Genomic DNA, 20565 nt, shown 5'->3' on the forward strand with positions numbered 1-20565 from the left:
CGCATTCCACTTCTGGAGTATATGGTTTGTGTTGCCCCTATCCCTATGTTTCCCCATTGCATCCTATTGTAACTATACATTGTTTGCACTGTTTTCTAAGACTATACTGCATATTTTTGCTATTGTGTATATATATCTTGTGTATATTTCCTATCCTCTCACTGAGGGTACACTCTAAGATACTTTGGCATATTGTCATAAAAATAAAGTACCTTTATTTTTAGTATAACTGTGTATTGTGTTTTCTTATGATATTGTGCATATGACACTAAGTGGTACTGTAGTAGCTTCACACGTCTCCTAGTTCAGCCTGAGCTGCTTTGCTAAGCTACCATTATCTATCAGCCTAAGCTGCTAGACACCCTATACACTAATAAGGGATAACTGGGCCTGGTGCAAGGTGCAAGTACCCCTTGGTACTCACTACAAGCCAGTCCAGCCTCCTACAGTGCGTTCTCATGATTTCATAGCTAGGAAAGGAAAATTGTTAAATAATTGATAGTAAGGCTTGAGAAGAGAAATATTGGCAAGACTGTGCAGATGTAATCAGCTGAAGAATGGTTCTATTTATTGTATATCAGCAACAAAGGGATGTTCAAGGTTACAGCAGCTGCCCAACTTCTGTGAGATGGAAAGGTCCTGGTGATGTGGCCATTGCACAATTTGTAACACCATTGGTCACTGGATGGGTGGAGAAGAGTTACAGATATTGTTGAAGTATCTATGCGTTTTAATTAATGCATACAAATCACATTATTAATGTATAATATTGCCTCTGAGTCCTTAATAGAATTGAAAAATTGTGACGCAACAGATCGAAATTTTGATATTCTTTGCTATTCACTAAGGGATTTCCGAGTAGTATCTTTACGAGTGCGGAGTCTCCGGTTATAAAAAGATAGGTCTATGTGCAGAGACCCTGCACTCATAAAGATTGTAAGGTTAAATAAGAGTTCAAGGGCCAGATGTAGGTATATCCTGAATTGTTGCTCGCAGATAGCGGGTCAGAGCGACTCGCAGTTTGCGAGTTGCAATTCAGGATGCTGTCCCTGACACCATCTGCGACTTGCAAGGGGGTCTCAAAGGCCCACCTCATAATATTAATAAGGAGGGTTGCAATTTGCGACCCCCTTGCGACTCACAGGGATGGTGGTCTGCTGGAGACAGCAGACCACCATGTCCATGAATACTTTTAAATAAAGCTTTTTTTTTTTTCTAATGCAGCCCATATTCTTTAAAGGAAAACGAGATGCATTACAAAATGAATTTCAGTTTCATTTTTTCAGAGCAGGCAGTGGTCCACAGGACCACTGCCTGCTCTGAAAAAGTGTTTTCCAGGCCATTCACAAAGGGGAAGGGGTCGCCTGGGGACCCCGTCCGTTTTGCGAATGGGTTACCACCAGTGTGACACTGGTGGTAACTGTGATTGCTTTGGGATCACGTTCGCTGTCACAAAGCAATGCAGCATCGTGCTGCGACTCGCAAATAGGAAGGGGAACACCCCTTCCTTTTTGCGACTCGCAGTCCCGTTTTGCGAGTCGGTAACCAGGTTACTGACTCGCAAAATGGGAATAGAGCATCGCGATGTGGGTTTTGAACGTCGCAAACAGCGAAATTCACTGTTTGCAACGTGAAAAACCGTTGCTACATCTGGCCCCAAGTTTACATTCGTGAGTCAGGCTTTCCTGAAGCATCCCAGATGTTCTACGTGTTCTGTATGTACTGCGTTGTGGTTTAATGTGATTAAGCTTTTTTAAGTTTTGTTTTCATAAAAATGAAACCTGCGGGATGGACATTCAGTTCTTGTGGAATTGTTGGGCTCTGGGCTCCGCCTCCCCACACTCCCTCCTGGAGATGCCTTGGACTCCCTGCCCTCACTCCCCAGAGCTTCCAGCCTGCCATGGCGGCCCCTTTCATAATAAGACTCACCTCAGGACTCCGGGGTACAAGGCCCCAACCACCCCCGCTGTGCACCAGTAATACCTGCTCTCCCCAGGACAGCCTGAGTCGGTTCGGACAATTCCCAGTTTAAAAAACATAGAGCTGCAAGGCAGAAAGGAGAGATAAAAAGAGGAATTTTCCAAATTGAAACGTACATTTAGAATGCGGATTTATACTTAAATTATTTTATTAATTAATTGATATAAAAGAACAAAAATACTATAAACAGTGCACACAGGAAGAGGACGCGCACACTATCCCTTCCAATCACATCCTCCCAGAACCAGGGCAGCCATGTGCTGAAACCGGAAGTGAAGTCACTGAGGGAGGCGGGCGGCGGCAGTGTCACGTGACTACAGCAGTAACAGAGCGTTGATGTACTAAGCCTGGAAGTGAAGTCACTGAGGGAGGCGGGTGGCGGCAGTGTCACTGACTGCAACAGAGCATTGATGTGCTGAGACCGGAAGTGAAGTCACTCTGCGAGGGGAGGGCGGCGGCACTCACGTGACTGCAACAGTACCTGGGCGTCCACGTGCTGAGACCGAAAGTCAGGTGCGCCTGAGAGGGGCGGGCCGCGGCGCCAGTGGGCGGAAGTTCTGTTCCTTTTGATTGGAAGCCGGAAGTGAAGGGCCCCATTTGCCGAGACCGGAAGTGAAGTCCCATGCAGCAGGCTTTATCCTCCCAGCTCTGAGAGACTTGGGGAGTCACAGATGAGGCTGGTGAGTAATGCTCCCACTCATTCATTGGTTGCTGATGCTGCTGCCCCTCCTGTTCATTGGTTGCTGGTCTTCGTGCGCCTCCTGTTCATTGGTCGCTCATCCTGTCTGTAGCCAGTGGGTGTGACTCCTCAGATAGTGTCAGTCCCAAGCAGCAGGCTTTACTCTCCCAGCTTTGTGAGGCTTGGGGAGTCACGGATGAGGCTGGTGAGTGATGTTCCTGCTGCCCGTTCATTGGTTGCTGGACCTGTTGCGCCTCCCGTTCATTGGTTGCTGGTCCTGCTGTGCCTCCCGTTCATTGGTCGCTCATCCTGACTGTAGCCAGTGGGGTTGACTCCTCAGATAGTGTCAGTACCAAGCAGCAGGCTTTACTCTCCCTGCTCAGTGAGGTTTGGAGAGTCTCAGATGCAGAGGGTTAATGTGCCTCCTGCAAATAAAGTCTAGCAGCTTATTTCAGAACAGTATATTATGTGGATAGCTCAGTGGGCTGCTGCTTATATCATAGAGATTTCTCTGTTACTTGTGGTCCCGTCGCATCCAGGGCTGAGGTTGGGGTGGAGGCTGTCGATCATTTAGAAATCATTATTTTAAAATCACCTGCTGCCGAGTTCGAGCTTCTTGGGGCTCAAATGACTGTAATTTTGCATATGCATCTGTTTCCATGGATTTTAGTTGCAAAAAAGTGTCAATCTAAGTGCCACACATTTAGCAGGTGCATCTCACTTATACGTACACTGAAACTATGGAAATGTCACACACAAGCAATCTGAAACCTTGCAAGATATGTTTGGGGGCCTTCTGCCCTGCAGGTGTAATGGGGGTCTCTGTTATGGCCATGGACCATGGTGTATTAGGCACCCTTACCACTGATGGAAACATCTGAGGAGGCAGAGGCCTCTGTTCGTTCCCGTGACAGGAAGCACAGTAGGAAGGCACTCGGTCCAGCTCTGCAGCCTCGTGGCAACCAGACAGCACTTTGTGTGTCTGTATTTCTTTTTCCACTCTCTGGCTCTCTTCCATGTTTCCTCCATCTCTGTGTTCAAACCCTTCTCCTATGAGCATTGATCCCCACTCACCCTGTATTTTGACAACTCCTGATGTGCTCCTCTGAAGCCCTTGGCTTTTACTAGAGCCCAAGTCCGAAAAACAAAGTGGGGGCAGAGATTAACCAAATGCAACCCAGATCCCTCAATTTATACATGTATTTTTTAAAGCTCTGCAACAAAGGAATTGGCAACAACAAGAAATGTGGCAGTAAATCTGTTCTGCTTAGTTGGTTGCAGAGTGTGCATTATAAAATCTTATGTGATTAAGGCGACTATTGCAGAGATCTTTATGTGCCAACTAAATCTCAGGTAATAATATCAGTGATCAGATAACTCTAGAGGTAAAGTAATTGCTGGTGATCTGTGTTTTTTTTCTAGTCCCTGTTTTGAATCAAAGTATCATAGAGCGTTAATATGTCTCCTTCCAAGCACATTATGTAACAAACAAATTACAGATTTTTATTTCACCGGTAAGTGTGTTACTGCTTTTAACACAGAGATCCTATTGTTACTTGCAGTTTATAAATTGTAATACTTCTAATATAGTGAACTGAGCTATGAAGGACATATGGCTCCTACAACTTGTAACCCTCACTGTCTTATGTAACACATCCCACACATTGATTTACTCACATATGATTTATTATTAATGTATAATTTGTACGTATTATGTAAAGCTCTCTGACACCCTGCATTGGGATGAGTAGCACTATAAAAGAAATACAACAAAACAGTGGTATTTAAACAGTTATGTGTGTAGCTACTGGAACAGACCAAAACACCTGCCATTCTTACAGTACATGTATATGTCTTGTGTAGAGGGACTGAAAAAAGTCGAAAGCATGCCTCATAACTACCTTAGAAGTGAGAATCTGTGGGCCTTTGTCTCCTCTCCATTGCATTAGCTGTGAGGCTCCTGATAGCTCACAGCCAGAATACTCCAGCAAAAATAAGAAGCCTGATTAACTTTGCCCTTTGTTATGGGCCGAGCTGGAATCTGATAAGCCCACTGCCTGCACGTTGCTGCTATAAGCTAATAAAAGACAATGTGCAGGTGTTGCTGATTGTGTCCCAGTGACTGAAAATTACACTAGGACATGTTTGCGTATTTCTCCGGGGCCCAATCTCTTGGCAGGGTGGACGCCATCCACCTGTGAAAAAAGTGGATAGACACCATCTACCCACGTGTACTCTCGACTTGTGCCCAGTGTGTACTTATATATGCACTATTTGTATGACGCAGACATAGCCAAAAGGTTTTGGAGCCCAGTGCAGGATTAAAGGCAAAAATGCAATCAGTGAGTGATTGAAGGGAAGCTGGGTTCTGAGAGAGTAGGCGGACTGTTATTTTGTTGTAATAACAACATGTAATGGCTGAGGGTGAGTGTTAAATTTGCTAGCAGTCGCGCCAAGAGTTTTCAATTCTATTAAGGACACGGAGGCGAGGATTATGCTTCTCTTCCTTTACTACTCAAATTTCAGCAGCCAATCAAAATACAGAAAAAGTTAACTATATTTCCCATCATGCTTTACACAACATGATCACCAATCATCAGCCTCCCACCCTATTAGAGTCCATAATACTAAGGAGAACTCCTCTTTCTTTGCTTCATGAAACTGCATCATAAACCAAGAACTTGGAAAAACATCCACAAAGGAAAATCAACTGCCTGAAGGCGATCGTTCACCACAGATAGTATGTCCCACCATGATTCACTGGAAAGGATTTCCCTGTTGCTCCGATCCTAGGAAAAAATGGAGAAATAATAATAATAGCATGGTCATCCTAAACATCAGCTTTATAACTCGGAAGGGCACATTAAAACATATCCAAATATAGTCTGCAATTAACATATTGCCACTTGAAACAGCAAATAAATCCTTGGGAGGGATAATCCTTGCCTCCGTGTCCTTAATAAAATTGAAAATTCTTGGCGCGACTGCTAGCAAATTTAACATTCTATGGCAAGACCGGAGGCTCAGATTATGCTAGTTCAAAGCTGCCTGAAACACTCTAGATGCAAAATCACCTACTGGCTTGTAATAAAACTGCTTTAAAGTAGAGTCCGAGGCCCAGTCAGCTGATTAATATCCTGCACAGACACATCCAACTGTACAGATTTTGATGCCATCGCACCCCGAACTGAGTGCCCTCCAAATAAATGCGTATCAATACAAGCTTCAACCATTACAAGGCGCAACCACCTAGCAATGGTAGCTGCAGAGACAGGTTTAAAAGGCTTACGGAGTGAAATCAGCAATTGACCCGTCAGATTCGACCTGAGTAATCTAGTACACTTTTCATATTCTTTTAAACAATTGACAACACACAACTTTTAAAAAAATGGGAATGCAAAGTATCCTATACTTGTAGACATTGTCTTAGTCCTTCTAAAGATCGAAAAAGAAACACCTTCCGGTGTAAAAACTCTACCTGCAAGATCCAGAGCCTTCACGTCCGAAGATCTTCGACAGGCTGCCAAGCATAAAAGCATTGCTAACTTTGCTGACAATTGCTTCCTTGACAAAGCTGAATTGTCTGGCCATCTCTCAAACAAGTTAAGAACTAAGTTCACGTCCCAAAAGAACGTATACTTGGGAGAAGGAGGATTGGAAACTCTCACACCCCTAAGAAGCTTAGTCACCACGGGGTGCATGCCTGCTGGAATGCCTTCGACCTTGACATGGCCAGCAGAAATGGCTGACCTAAAAGTATTTACCGACCTGTACGACCATCCTTCCTCTGCTTTCTGCGACAAAAAAATCATGATTTGGACAATCCCGGCTGTCACGGGATCCAAATGTTGTTCCAGGCACCAACCCGTCCAAACTCTCTAAGCAGAGAAATACGCCTTCCTAGTGGAGGGCGCCCAAGCCCTATTGATACATTTTTCAGCAGACCGCGAAATGCCTGCCAAGTGCCACTGTTGCCTGAAAGCCTCCAAGCCATCAGCTGCAACTGCCTCTCCAGTACTAGAGGATGCCTCTCGCCCTGTGTACCCAGAAGCATGTCTGGAGACCAAGGAAGGTATAGGGGAGAGTCGCACGCCAGTTCCAGAAGTAACGGGAACCAAGGCTGAGCTCTCCAAATCGAAGTGATCAGGATTACATCTGCTCTCTGCCGCTTGATCTGAGTCAACACCCTCGGAATCCTGGCGAAGGGAGGAAAAGCATAATTGAGGGACCCGGCCCAATTCCTGAAGGAAAGCATCCATGGGTCTAGGCAACGGATCCGGCCTCCAACTGAAAAAATCTTCGATCTGGTTGTTCAGACATGAGGCAAAGAGATCTATCTTGCATGGGCCCCACAGTTGCTGCATCAAAAGGAATAATTGGGGCAGGAGCTTCCAGTCGCTGTAATCTCTGAGGTACCTGGAATTCCAATCCGCTACGACATTGATCTGACCCGGAAGATATTCCACGGTTACCAGAAGTCTGTGTTTCAAACAGTAATGCCAAAAATCTTTGGCTATCTCGGCCTGGGCAAGTGACCTGGTGCCCCCCAATTTGTTGATGTACCTGACTGCTGAGATATTGTCCTTCCGCAGAAGAATGGAACACAAAACCTTCTTGGGCGATAGAGTCTTTATTGCAAAAGACCCCGCTAACAACTCCAGGCAATTGATGTGCAACTGATTTCCTGCTGAGGCCATCTCCCCCTGTCGAGATGTCCCCGCATCTTGCCCATCAGCCCCAAAGGGTGTCATCCGATTCTATCACCGTCTCCGGCTGGGGGCTGAATATAGCTCTGCTATTCCACGCATCGACGTGCGTTAACCACCAATTGAGCTCCAAGCAAACTTTGTCCGTCAGAGGAACCAAATCTGAATAGGTCAAGCCTCTCGGAAGATGGCGGATCTTGAGTCTCTGTAACGTTCTGTAGTGAAGAGGCCCTGGAAAAATTGCCTGAATTGAAGAGGCCAGCAGACCCACAATCTGAGCGATTTTCCTCAGGGACAATGAGGTTTTGGCTAATGCCACCTGAAGCTCCTTCTTGATGTGCCGAAGCTTGGACTTGGGAAGGACCAATAGTGACCTCTCTGAATCGATCACCAAACCTAAGAATTCTACAGTCCTGGATGGAATAAGCATCGATTTCTTTTCGTTTATGACAAAACCCAGGCCTTGAAGGGAGATCCTCGTGAGCCCGTGTTGCTTGAGGAACTCCTGGGATTGCGCCATGATCAGAATATCGTCCAGATAAATGATCAAGCAGGTCCCTTTCTCCCTCAGGTGTGCAACCACAGGCTTGAGCAGCTTGGTGAAACACCAAGGCGCAGAAGAGAGCCTGAAAGGCAGGACCCAATACTCCATCCAACTGCCCCTCCACGTGAACTAGAGGAAACAAATGTGAGGGTGCCAAATGGGAACAGTCAGATATGCATCCTCAGGGATGTGGAATTCCTATCGCCCGACGCCCGGGACATCTTGTTTGGGGTCAAGGGCAACAAGATTTTATGTTTACTTTGTCCTTGGGACAAGTAGACCCAACCCTCTGCAGCACAAACCCTTTGGCCGCCTGTTTACAGAGAGTGGAACTCTTTGCAGTTGAGGTAATGTGTTTCCAAAAGATAATGCTATTCGAACTTGTATTTATGGTTCATTATTTGAAAACCTTCATTATTAGGGTGAGTGCTGTAAATAAATGTTTTAATGTCACACTTCACTACTGACGTTGGTTCAAGTACAAAAAAAAAAAAACGTGTATACACATGTTTGAAAAGTTTAGGCTATGAGGCTAAGTATAATGCTCCCAGAATGCTCTCTGATTATATGCAAATGAAGTGTCATTTAGTAAAATGTTTTGATGCATGCTAGTATTTCCCAAAAATATTTCTAATGGAAAATCAGCGTAACCATTTTCAACACGATTATGGGAAGCATGAAAATAAACAAACACTGACAAAGCCAACTGATCTGACATATTTTTATAAGTCTTTTAGTTTCATCAATGCGTGTCTTGTTTTGACATGGCTTTTGTAACACTTTATTGTTGTGGGAGCTACCAGGTCCTCAACATTGTAACAAACACTGGCAAAAACCCCCCAAAACGTTTTTGAACTCTAAAAGCACATGTTGCCACCAGTGGCATAACAAAGGCCCCGCAGCCGCCCTCCAGGGGGCCCCTTCAGCACAGCACCTGCCCTGAGTGAGTCTGGAGAGGGGGCTCCTCCATGTTCTTTGCAAAGGGGCACCCTCCAGTTTCATTACGTCACTGATTGCCACTGTAGTTCCTGACACTGAACAAAACTACTTTGTGTGCCAATATGCTCCTTGTGGAAGAGAAGAATGCGATCACTCACAGTAAAGCCAGCTGAAAGAGAGAGAAATAGAAGTTTAATAAAAACAAAATGTCTTTGTTAACACCAGACCTAATTAGGGACCAAGACCCACATGTAGGTAGCTTTTTGCATGTCGCAAACAGCGACTTTCGCTGTTTGCAACGTGCAAAAAGCACATTGCGATGCACAAACCCAGTTTTGCGATTCGGTAACCTGGTTACCGAATCACAAAACGGGTTTGTGACTCGCAATTAGGAAGGGGTGTTCCCTTCCTAATTGCGACTCGCAGTGCAATGTAGGATTGTTTTGCGAATGCGGGCGCAAACCAATCTCAGTTTGCACCCATTTCAAATGGGTGCTAATACTTTCACAAAAGGGAAGGGGTCCCTCTGGGACCCCTTCCCCATTGTGAATGTCACTGTAAACATTTTTACAGAGCAGGCAGTGGTCCTGCGGACCACTGCCTGCTCTGAAAAAATGAAACGAAAACGTTTCATTTTTCGTTTTTGTAATGCATCTCGTTTTCCTTTAAGGAAAACGGGCTGCATTACAAAAAAAAAACTGCTTTATTGAAAAGCAGTCACAGACATGGTGGTCTGCTGTCTCCAGCAGGCCACCATCCCTGTGAGGCCGCCATTCGCAAGGAGGTCGCAAATTGCGACCCACCTCATGATTATTCATGAGGTGAGCATTTGCGAAGCCCTTGCGAATCACGGATGGTGTCAGGGACACCATCCTACATTCGGATTTGCGACTCGCAATTTGCGGGTCACAAATCTGAACCTACCTACATGTGGCCCCAAATTCTTAAAGAAAGTCACAAAAGTGCACCCATGGTATATGTCGTACCCCTATAAAATATTTGTGAACTGTATTTTAGCATGGGTAAATACGCATGTGTAGATTTGCTCATGTGAAAATCTATTGAGCATTTGCAAGTTCATTTTCCCTCCAGCCACTTTCTTCCCAACCATGGAAGAAGTTCTAATTCTGCCATTGTCAGGAGTAAATGTCCAACCTTTCTTATTATGGGAAAATTTTAGAGAGAAGCTGGTGAAAATCTTTAAAACATGCAGGTTAGTAGGTTTGCAGACTCAAAGGCATTCCAGCCCTGGAACTATTGCTTACTGCTTCCTCCAGCCCCAGTATGCAGATCTGCAGAAAGGTGGAAAAATAAGGAAATTGCTACAGTAGGGATTGAAACTGCTAGTATTCAAGCCCTACTATGGTAGTAGCCATGGCATAATCAGAGAGGCTATTATCAGAGCTCTTACATAATGAGATTGCTGCTATAATTTGGCGCCACACTACATGGCACCAAAGGGACAAGTAGATCTTTTTACAGGACAAGTAGATTTGAGAAGCAACCTGTCCCGTGGACAAGTAGATATTTTAATAAATTCCACACCCCTGATCCTTGAGATCTAATCGCATCAACCAGTCTCCCGTCTGAAGAAGATCTGGTAACAGATGAAGACCCTCCATTTTGAAGTGCCTGTAGACGATGAATGAGTTGAATTCACGTAGGTTTAATACCAACCGATGCCCTCCTCCTCTTTTTTGGACCAGAAAGATGTTGCTGCAGAACCCAGAAAGTTGGGGTTCGCAGAAAGCAATCGCTCTTTTCTGAAACAAAGCCTGAATCTCGGAGTCGATCACGCTGGTGTCTTGTAGGAAAACATTGAGAGGAGGAATACTCTCCTGCTGTGGAGTCTGAAAGAACTCCAAATGGAAACTCTGAACGGTCTGCAACACCCATGCATCCTGAGTCACACAACACCAGTTGTGGAGGAAATACTGCACACGATCCCCCAACTGAATGAGAGAACAATCTTGAAGTCTCACCTGCGGACAAACTTGACTGGATGTTGGCTCTTGAACCACCTCTCTGTCCACATCGACGAAGGAAACAAGAGTGAGAGGGGAAGAAAGCGCCTCCTGTGGCATAATCATGGCCTCGACTGAAGGAGCCTCGCTGGGATCCTTGGAAATTCAAACGACCTGACGAGCAGCCCCTGCCTCACCCGTCCCGTCCAAAAAGGGCCGAATGGAAAACCTTTTTCAGGTTTGCCAGCGCCTTATCTAGGGTAGTAAAAGTGGTCACATACTTGGCGATGTCCTTGACAAACGTGTCGCCAAAAAGACGACCTTCCGCCAGGGGACCTGCATCCGCAGCCGCTAACTCCGTCAAGGCGGAATCAATTCTTATAAGGAGAGACTTGCGTCTTTCTGTTGATATGGCGCAGTTAGCATTACCTAACAAACAAATCGCACTCTGCGCCCACTCAGCCAGAGTACGAGGGTCAATCGGAGCGCCAGTCTCCTTAGCTCATTTCCCAAATCTTGGCCAGAGCACCTGAAAGGTCCAAAAGTTTGTCTTGACACAAGCACCAAGCCCTGTCAATGCCTTTTTTGGGATCCTTGGCAAATTTCTTAAGGAAAGTAAGCATGCTGGGATCAATGTCCAGCGTCTCCGCCACCTTGTCCGGATTTTCCGGCCTAGGGCACTCAGCCCGCAACCTATTACGCACCTCCTTGTCGAAGCCTTTCCTTAATTTATCATGGAGATAATCTGCCACGGCCTGCTCCGGGGCCCAATCAGCAGAGTGAGGATGAATAATATCCTCTGGGTTAAACTGAAACAGATTGGAAGGAGACTTAGGCCTTTCCTTGGTGTGAGAAGAACCCGACTTCCTAGCCCTCTTGCGCTTATGCAAGGAGCTAATGGACTGAGAGGAGTTGGAAGTGGCTGTGTCTGAAACAGACGAAACTTCAACCTCAAGAGGCGATCCTTTGGAAGAAGACGGAAGGGAGCAGTACACGCGATCTGAAGAAGACTGGGTCAGAGCCGATATGGCTCCATCATGAGACCCCGATGTGGTTTTGAGATTTCGGTTTAGCTGCAACTGAAGTGCCTTCGTCCGTCAACTTGTCATCTGTCAAGGGAACCAACCCCTGCTTCTTGACAAAGCACTCAAATTGCTGCGTGAGGGGCTTTAAAGCTGCCAAAACAGCTTGGTTGATTTTTTTGCCATATGGAAACTGCCAAAGCCCTGCTAAGAGACTGCTGCACTGAGGCATTAATAACCTCAGACAGGCCTTCTCCCAACTGAATACCGAGGGCTTCCTCATAACCTTGCCCAAATTCCTCCTCCTCAAAAGGCAGCCACTCGGTCATTGTAACCCAATGCACTGCGTAAACAGGCAAATATCAACCCATGTCGGACACTGAACTAAACAAGGGGGGAGCCACCACAGGTGCAAGAGGAAAAAATTCCTAACAGGGCTCCTCAGCCACCGCTGTTACAAATTATTGCAGCCCCCCAAATAAGCTATGAGGGCGTCAAGGAGAGCCTCTATCTGTCAAAATGAACTTTCCCGTAAATGTGCACACCGCTAGGAATGCAGGGCTTGCTCCATTATTTCAGCCAGAGCCAGGCGTCTACACCGATCACGGGCACGTCAGGAATGCGCAAAACAAGCGAATCCGACGTGCTGTCAACGTCCGGGAGGAGGAGAAACGGACAACGGAATGCACGTAGCCCAATCAGTAGATCTAGTAGGATTTGGGCTACACTCTCCGAACCGGACCGCACTAGGGAAGGCACGGTCACGCGCTGAAGCGTGAACTAAAATTTAGCAGGGGGCCCAGAGGACCAGGGAACCCAAAATAACCAAGGCAAACTCACCTGCAAGATCCGGGGAACCAGGCGCGTCAAGGGACGCGGAACCCCGCCCACTATGGAGAAACCTGAGGGAAATGGATACAAAGCCAAGAAATAAATCACAAAGGGCGCCGCAGCAACCAAACCGCGTGCGCCGCTGAAACCAAGATCCCCAATACAGGAATCCCACAAACAAGAACGAGTTATAAAGAGATACAAAAAGTGAGTACTTACCTCGCCGAAGAGCAGCAAAGAAAGAGGAGTTCTCCTTAGTATTATGGATTCTAATAGGGTCGGAGGCGGATGATTGGTGGACATGTTGTGTAAAGCATGGTGGGGAATGTAGTTAACTTTTTCTGTATTTTGATTGGCTACTGAAATTTGAGTAGTAAAGGAAGAGAAGCATAATCTGAGCCTCCGGTCCTGCCACAGAATTAAGAGCCACTGGAAGTGATGAACCTGGCAAGCAGATATGTGCATGTGTTGGTTTTTATGGCTTTGTAGATGCAGCTGGTTTTGAAGATGGTGGAGGCGGTGCTGTTGGGTAGCCTGTGACAAGTTGAAATTATTTGATTCAAACAAATGTAATTTAGATCTAGTGGTTAAAAAAAAAAAAGAATTAGTGAGACAGCAAATAGAAAGAGAAACAGGTTTGAAAAAGCATAGCAGATAGAGAAACCAAGCACAACAAGCATTCACAATGCCAATAGGTCTGGTTTTACAAGAATGTTGTATGGCAGTATAAAGCATTACAAGTATATAGCATGTGAATGAATGTGTACATGTATGGAATCTAAGAACTGTAGGATAATATTGGAGCAGGTTAAAAGGTACCATTGCACTGTCACGCCAGCCCTAAGAATACATGTGGGTTAATGAAGTTAGCAGACACACAGGCACACCGAGTGGCTCCCCCTCTGCCTCCCACTGCCCCGTCCCTCCCTGCTGCCTCCCTCTCTCCCACACTCTTCATCTTTCTCTCTGTTTCTGCCACTTCCCCTTTTGTTTCTTCCATCTTTATCTTTCATAACAAAGGTAGAATCATTCTTCAAACCAATCCGAGTGTTGAGGTCTGTGAGTTGTAATGGACACAAGGACGTATCAAGTGACAGGCAGTGAACAGACCCCCTGGGTGCTAGACATGGGGACACAAGATAGGTGTGTGTGCAGGAAATTGAGACACAAGAGGTGTGGGTGCAAGAGATAGGGACACGAGGTGTGGTGCAAAAGATGGGGACAGGAGAGAAGTGTGGGTGTAAGATGGGGATATGAGAGAGGTGTAGGTGCAAGAGATGGGGTCACAAGAGAGGCATGGGTGTAAGATGTGGACACAAGTGATCTGTGGGTGCAAGAAATAGGGACAGGAGAGGTGTGGGTGTAAGAGAGGAGGACATGAGAGAGGCACTAGACAGAAGTCACAGGCACCTCTGCGGGTCCCTTGTTCTCTGCTGTGACTCACCTCTAGCAGACCGGGGGACATTTGACCCCCAGAAGCATATAGGGCACATATATTATACACTGCATGTAAGAAAAATCTCTCTGCTGTGAAGCCAAAGCTATAAAAAGTCCAGGTCTCGCACTTAATTGTGTCACATTCTCTGAAAAATGCAACAATGTGTGGCATCATAGCAAATTATAATACGTGGCACCTCACTCATGGTGTCATAAAAGCACAACACAGCCCCTGAATCAGATATCATCCCTGAAATGACAAAATAAGACCTGTAATTTGCAGTTACAGTAGTTAATTTTACTTGGTGACTCAGACTTTTGTTTACAGCACCGTCAGCGTTGTGTCTGTTAATTGTTTGGATCAGGCCTTCTTTACTCTTCCATTACTAATAATGCTGAGATGACCCTGCGTTCTTGTTAGTCAGTGTCTTGATTAATCCTGTTTCTGATGACATTCAAAGTTACTTGGTTAATGAGAACACCCAGCAGATATATTATTGATAGCGCCTAGACAATGCAACAGCCTTTCTCCCAATAACAGCCGTCCTATTAAAGCAGTATAGTCCATACACTGCCTCATTAATATTATTGACAGTCTCTCTGTTCTGAATTCTATAAATATAAAACTTTATTTTGGCATCCAATGCCATAAAAGTCACATAACACACAATGAATAATACATTAAGAATCATACATTGTGCTTTAAAATAAATCAAAACAATGCACAAGGAGCAATACAATCAAAAGGAAAACAGTCCCAAAATCCAATATGGGGGCTGGAAAGTGCAAGTAGGACTACAGGGGCATAGGAGCTAGGCAATCTTGACCAGTTTCCTTCTGATGCTCCACATTCCTCCTAGGAATTTGGCAACTGCAAAGGCAATGTACAGACACGAGTCTGATTTTAAAATTCTCATGGCTGCTGCATGATCTCGGGTCCCCAGCTGTTTGCAGGTTGGAGCAAGCCATTTCCTGCGTATGTGAGTGTAAGATGGACATACGAAGAAGACATGGGCGATTGACTCATGGGACATGACTTATTGCTAGGGGCCCTACTCTGCCATCTATTAGTAAAAGTTTTAATAGGGAGGGATCCAAATCTAAATTGCATATAAATCTTCCTGTCAGTCAGATCTAGAATGCTATCCAAGTAAGGTTCTAGCAGCCAGGTAGACTTAAAGTCCAGAAACTCACTAGTTAGTTGCCCTGATGAGAGCGAGCGGTATTCAGAATGGATTACCCACTCCCAATAACTAGATTTCACTCTTTCTTTAGTCTGTGGTGATCCTGTGTATGAGGAGTTCAATGAGTCTCCCATCCCAATGGCAATCAATGATGACTTGACTAGGTTGATCCACTTGTTCTTGTTGGATGTATCCAAAGAATACACTTCCCTGAACGCGGTGGCATAAGAGGAAAGTTCAAGAGTTGCCATGATTCTCCTCCAAAACAACAGCGGTTTAAGAGCAACTAATGGTTTACAGGCCAGATCCAAGTGCAAAGGAAGAAGCGGGGTACTAGGGAGCAGGGAGGTGAGCTTTCTCATAAATGTGTTTTCTAAAAGGGTAAGCTCCTTTACATCCTCGAAGCCCCAGGGTTTAGTCCCGTAAAGTGCAGCGCTGACAGACTTCATCTTCTAGATCTGGAGAGCAGCAGCCATTGGTCGTGTAGTGGATGCATGGTGCTCCCTGTTTTGGTTTTCATTAATGACCGAGCTGACAAAAATCTCTGGAATGCACTTTTTAGGCCAAAGAAGGCACTATGCAAAGTTCCTAAAATGGGAGATTAGCATGTTGAAAGCACACGTTTAAAAATAGTCAAAATCAATGAAATGAAAATGTACCAAAACGATTCTCCACTGCAATATACACAGCAAATATATGTATCTATATTATAGTGCAAAGCAAATAACTAATAAAAAATGCATCACTGTAGGACCTGTCAGGTGCTTCATCTTTCTCCTGCCAGCAAGCCGATGGCCCCGTTCGACTGCGAAAGAGAAAGAGAGATCTCTACCCTCACGGGAAACCTATGTCAGGCATCTGACGTCTGAATCCTGACTGAGGTCTCTGAATCCCTCACTGTCGCACTGGGTCTCTTTTATATCTTAAAAAACCAAAGAAGGAGCTATATGGAAAAACCCCTCCTGTTGCACAAGAAGTATTCAAACATGCTAGCTAGTTTAGGTATGCTTTGAAAATAACACATTGGGATTTGGGCACAATCCCATGATGTCAAGTAAAAACAAGGCCATTCCCTGCCGTCTGAGTACATTCTTATCAGCCAAAGCCCTTGGTGAGAAAAAGCACGAAAACAGACAAACAACGTGGAAAATCACTGGCAGCCTTTAACATGGCAGTGTCTAATGCTACAATAAAGTCAATAGGCAGAATTAAGTTAAGGCTAAACTGAACACAAAATGGAGTCTGTAACTGGTGAACACTAGACAGCTAGGCCAGGTGCAAAGTGGTGCAACATGCATCAGTGGTCAAAACACCCATTTCACTACACTCCCTCAGAATGATGCCCACCATCTGGCTAAATGTTAATGATATAGAATTAATATGAGTTTTCCTGAACATTGAGTCTGATATGTTGATCCCCAGATATTCGAAGGTGTTAACTCGTTCTAATTCAGATCCACCCAGGTAAAGGTTCCCCCTATATGATCTGTGTGGGTTAATAACCATTAACTTGGTTTTGGAGGTGTTAATTTCTAAGCCTCTCTTGGAGCAGAAATCGTCAAATCGATTCAGCAAGGATTGGAGGCCCATCAGGGTTTTAGATACTATCAGGTTATCATCTGTGAACAGAAGTGTCACATTCTTTTTGTTGCCTAGGGCTGTTGCATCAGAGGGCTGCGATGTGAGGTTTTGGACGACCTGGTTCAAGTATAGGGAGAAGAGGGTTGGAGCTAGTACACAACACTGCCGAACTCCCCTGACCACCTTGATCGGATCGGTGAGGTCACCCTGGTTCCACCAACATACTTTTGCAAAGTTGGCTTCATGTAATCAAATGATTATGGTCAGGAGTCCTGGAGGCATTCCCATCTCGTTGAGGACCTCCCAGAGTTTATCTCTAGGGTCCAGGTCATTGGATATAAGGAGGATGTACTCAGCCCATTTCTCGATGTCGTGGAGAAAAAGGTCGCCGGGAATGCCATCAGGTGCCAGCAGCTCTCAAATGTACTGTTATTTATTGCATCTCGGATGTCTCCCAGGGTAAACAAACCATCCCAATGGATGGTATTCGGCTGGGGTGGAAGTAAAGGGGTAGAGGTGGTTGCAGATTGGCTTTCGACATTATAGAAGGAGTCAAAATGTTGGAACCAGTCTGAGGGCTGGATATTATTGCCAATTGTGGGAACTCCCCTTTGGTTTCTTTTGCTTACCATAAGCCAAAAGGATTTAGAGTCCCTGCGTTCATAAGCGGCCCTCTTTCCTCCTCCCAGTTCTTCCTGGCCTTGTTCTGCATCTGCCTATACTGGTTCCACAGAGTCCTAACTCAGGCAACATCTTATTGCTTAATTGCACTAATTAGGTTTGTTCGGGCCAACCGACAGTCTCGATTGAACCAGCTATCTCCCTTGCGGGTAGAGCGCTACGAGTATTGTGGGCAGCTGGCATGGTTAGTAGCAGTTCCAGTCTTTTGAAGAACCCATGTACATCTAGTAGAGAGGAACAGTTTCCCTCTTCCATCGTGGATATCAATGCTACAGAGTGTGTCAGAGTTTGATTGATGGTAAAGAGAATGTCGTCTCGCAGGACAACCTTGCTCCATCTTAGTCGCCGTCTTCTGTTCTCAGCCTGAGCCACCTTAGTTACTTTGGTGGTAGTTGTCGCCTTTCCCCAAGGGGGTTCTAAACTGAAACAGAGTGGATTGTGGTCACTGTCCATTTGGGTCCGGACTACCATGTCATCTACCAAATGCCAGTGTCTGAGGTCCATCAGAATATAGTTGCTGTGACTCTTCCCCTGTGTGCCAATTAACGTGTGGGCGGCATGTCTGTCGGATTTAGTTCTTCCATTGACTGCCCTCAGGCCTTGGCTGAGGGTCAAGGCATTTAGTTGCAGGGAAGCCTGGTGCCACTTCTTAATGGGGGGAGCTCAAGCCTAGGTATGTGCCATAGGTTATCTTCTTCCAGGAAATCGCCCATATTATCCAGACCGAGGGGTTCGAAAGTGACATTGAAGTTCCCCGCTGCGATGGCATGTTTGGAGGGTCTCTCATCCAATTGGGTCTCAAGAGACTGCAAGGTGGCAGAGTGGTCTGGCCCCCTTGTCCCCCTAGCATAGATGTTGAATATGTTAGTGACAGTGGTCCCAGATCCCTTGAGACTGATACAAAGAATGTCAGAGATGCCAATAGGTAGCAATTTCACTACACACTGTAGTGCGATTCTTACCCATATTAGGAGGCCCCCCGATAAACAACCCACCTTACTGGAAATAGCAGGTATATGGTAGTTTGCATAACCAAGTTTATAGGCAGGTTCGATTAGCCAGGTTTCCTGAAAAATACATATGTCATATTGATCAATAAAAGTATTCCAGTGAGGCAATGGAAGTTTGGATTTAATACCTGCCACATTCCAAGAAACAATGTTTGCTTTCCGCCCGGTAGTCATAGAATTAAGCAGTGGGGGAAGATTTGCCTAGAAATCTAGGGAACCTGTGGAAAGTCGACAGGCTTCCTTGGTGGCTGGTGCAACAACATTAGGTGGGGCAGTGGGGGCCTTCCTGTCTCTCTGGTCGGGCATGTCCGCTGTGTAACTGATAGTGCAGAGACAGTTGTCGGAGCTTACACAGCTATTGAGTCATCGTAGGAGGCCTGTGCCTCTGGCTCTAGGGGTCAATCAATCTTAGAACAAACAGTGCCATCGTCTAGAACATCATGAAGGGGTGACACACAAAAAGAAATGGGTGGATCGAGTTTAAACTGTACAGTAGACCCATCCGGGGGATTGGTTCTTTGATCTAGGGCCACTAAGTCATAAGCTAGCTGCCCATTTTTTTAAAAGAAGCTCAATACAGTCGGACTGTGAACTCAGACCTATACCATCTGGCCCTAAGGATACCTTTTCTAATTACTGAGAGACATCCTCTACTATGTTGAATCCAATGGGTGACTTTGTTAATCAAGAAGTCTCCCCTTTCTCTCCCCCGAGAGATAAGTTTAGGTACATTAGTCATAAAAAAATTCCGAGGAGGGGGGGTGGTGGTCCTGGCAACGTGTATTCCACTAAAAGACGAACCCTGCTTAGTTTAGGGAGTGTCGTGTTGGGACCTTTGGAAATTAATTTGACACACCTGCAAGTGTTTTGGAACCCATGGTGTGGGCTCCGACTGCATGCTCGAATCTCAACTTTAGGAGGACGCTACCAAAAAAACAATGATACTCGGGTGTGGAAAGCGAATGCTTAGCAAATAGAAGAGATGCCGAAGGGTCAGACAGACTGGAGTGAAAGTCAACCATCCTAGAAACCAAAAAGCGAGCGTACTCACATATTCTGAGCGGTCTGACTCCGGAGACCTACCCGACGGCCGCACTCCTGGAAGTGACAGGATGGCAGCGGTCGTCGGCCAAAAAGGTCTTAGCAAAGGGTGTCGGCTAATCGAGGCGTTAAATCAGGGCACGTCAAAGATAGTCCCACCCCTAAATATTCAATTGAGAAGGATCATTGTGTGTATAAAAGGGGACGTCAAGGGCTGAAATGCCGGTACAGTTCGTCACATACACAGAAGCGCAATAGTCAATACTACAACGTAAAACTGAAGGGAAGAGTTACAAATTGTGATTCAATATCGGCATTATCAGAAATGTCAAAAAAATAATCAGTTCTGCCCCTAAAGATTCAAATGGGAAGGATATTTATATGTGTGAAAAAGGGGGCGTCAAGGGCTGAAATGCCAGTGTGGCTTGTCATATATACGAAAGTGCAACAATCAATACTACAGCGTAAAACTGGAGGGAAAGAGCTACAAATTGTGGTTCAATATTAGCACTATCAGGAGTGTCAAAATGCAAGGTGTTTCGAAGATAATATCGATAGAGAAATGTTAACGGGTAGGTCAATAAGGAACAAGCAGGTGAGTGGGTATTAAAGGGAAAAAAAACATAAACAATGATTATCAACGCTCCTCCAAAGTATGTCATTATTTTGCCCCTTAGTGTATCCTTTAGATGGGTAAAGGAACAAGCAGAGGAGGTGGGTATAAAAGGAAAAATAACATCATGGCTGGTAACAATGTTGAGGAACTAGGAGCAATTAAAGAAGCTCATCAATGGTATATCATCGTTTAACCCCTTAATGTGGGTCTCTGATTTGAAAACCCATTGTTGCTCTCTATCAAATAAACTTTTAGAGCCATTAGGTAAGCGAGCCGGGGCCTCAAGTATCACCCACCATAAGTCATTGGGGCTATATTTGGTTTCAAGAGAGTGAACACTCAATTTTGTT

General features: G+C 45.4%; 1 protein-coding gene across 1 annotated transcript in view; it reads left to right on the forward strand.

Moving 5' to 3' along the window:
• Nucleotides 1–2295: 2295 nt before the first annotated feature.
• The window catches only part of LOC138295256 (zinc finger protein 420-like), a 28795-nt gene continuing 10525 nt past the window's right edge, over nucleotides 2296–20565 (forward strand). The window contains exon 1 of the mRNA XM_069233449.1: nucleotides 2296–2660. The gene's annotated coding sequence lies outside the window, so the exon portion shown is untranslated. The remainder of the gene's footprint in view (nucleotides 2661–20565) is intronic.

This window comes from Pleurodeles waltl, chromosome 5 (genome assembly GCF_031143425.1).
Source record: "Pleurodeles waltl isolate 20211129_DDA chromosome 5, aPleWal1.hap1.20221129, whole genome shotgun sequence".
NCBI lineage: Eukaryota > Metazoa > Chordata > Amphibia > Caudata > Salamandridae > Pleurodeles > Pleurodeles waltl.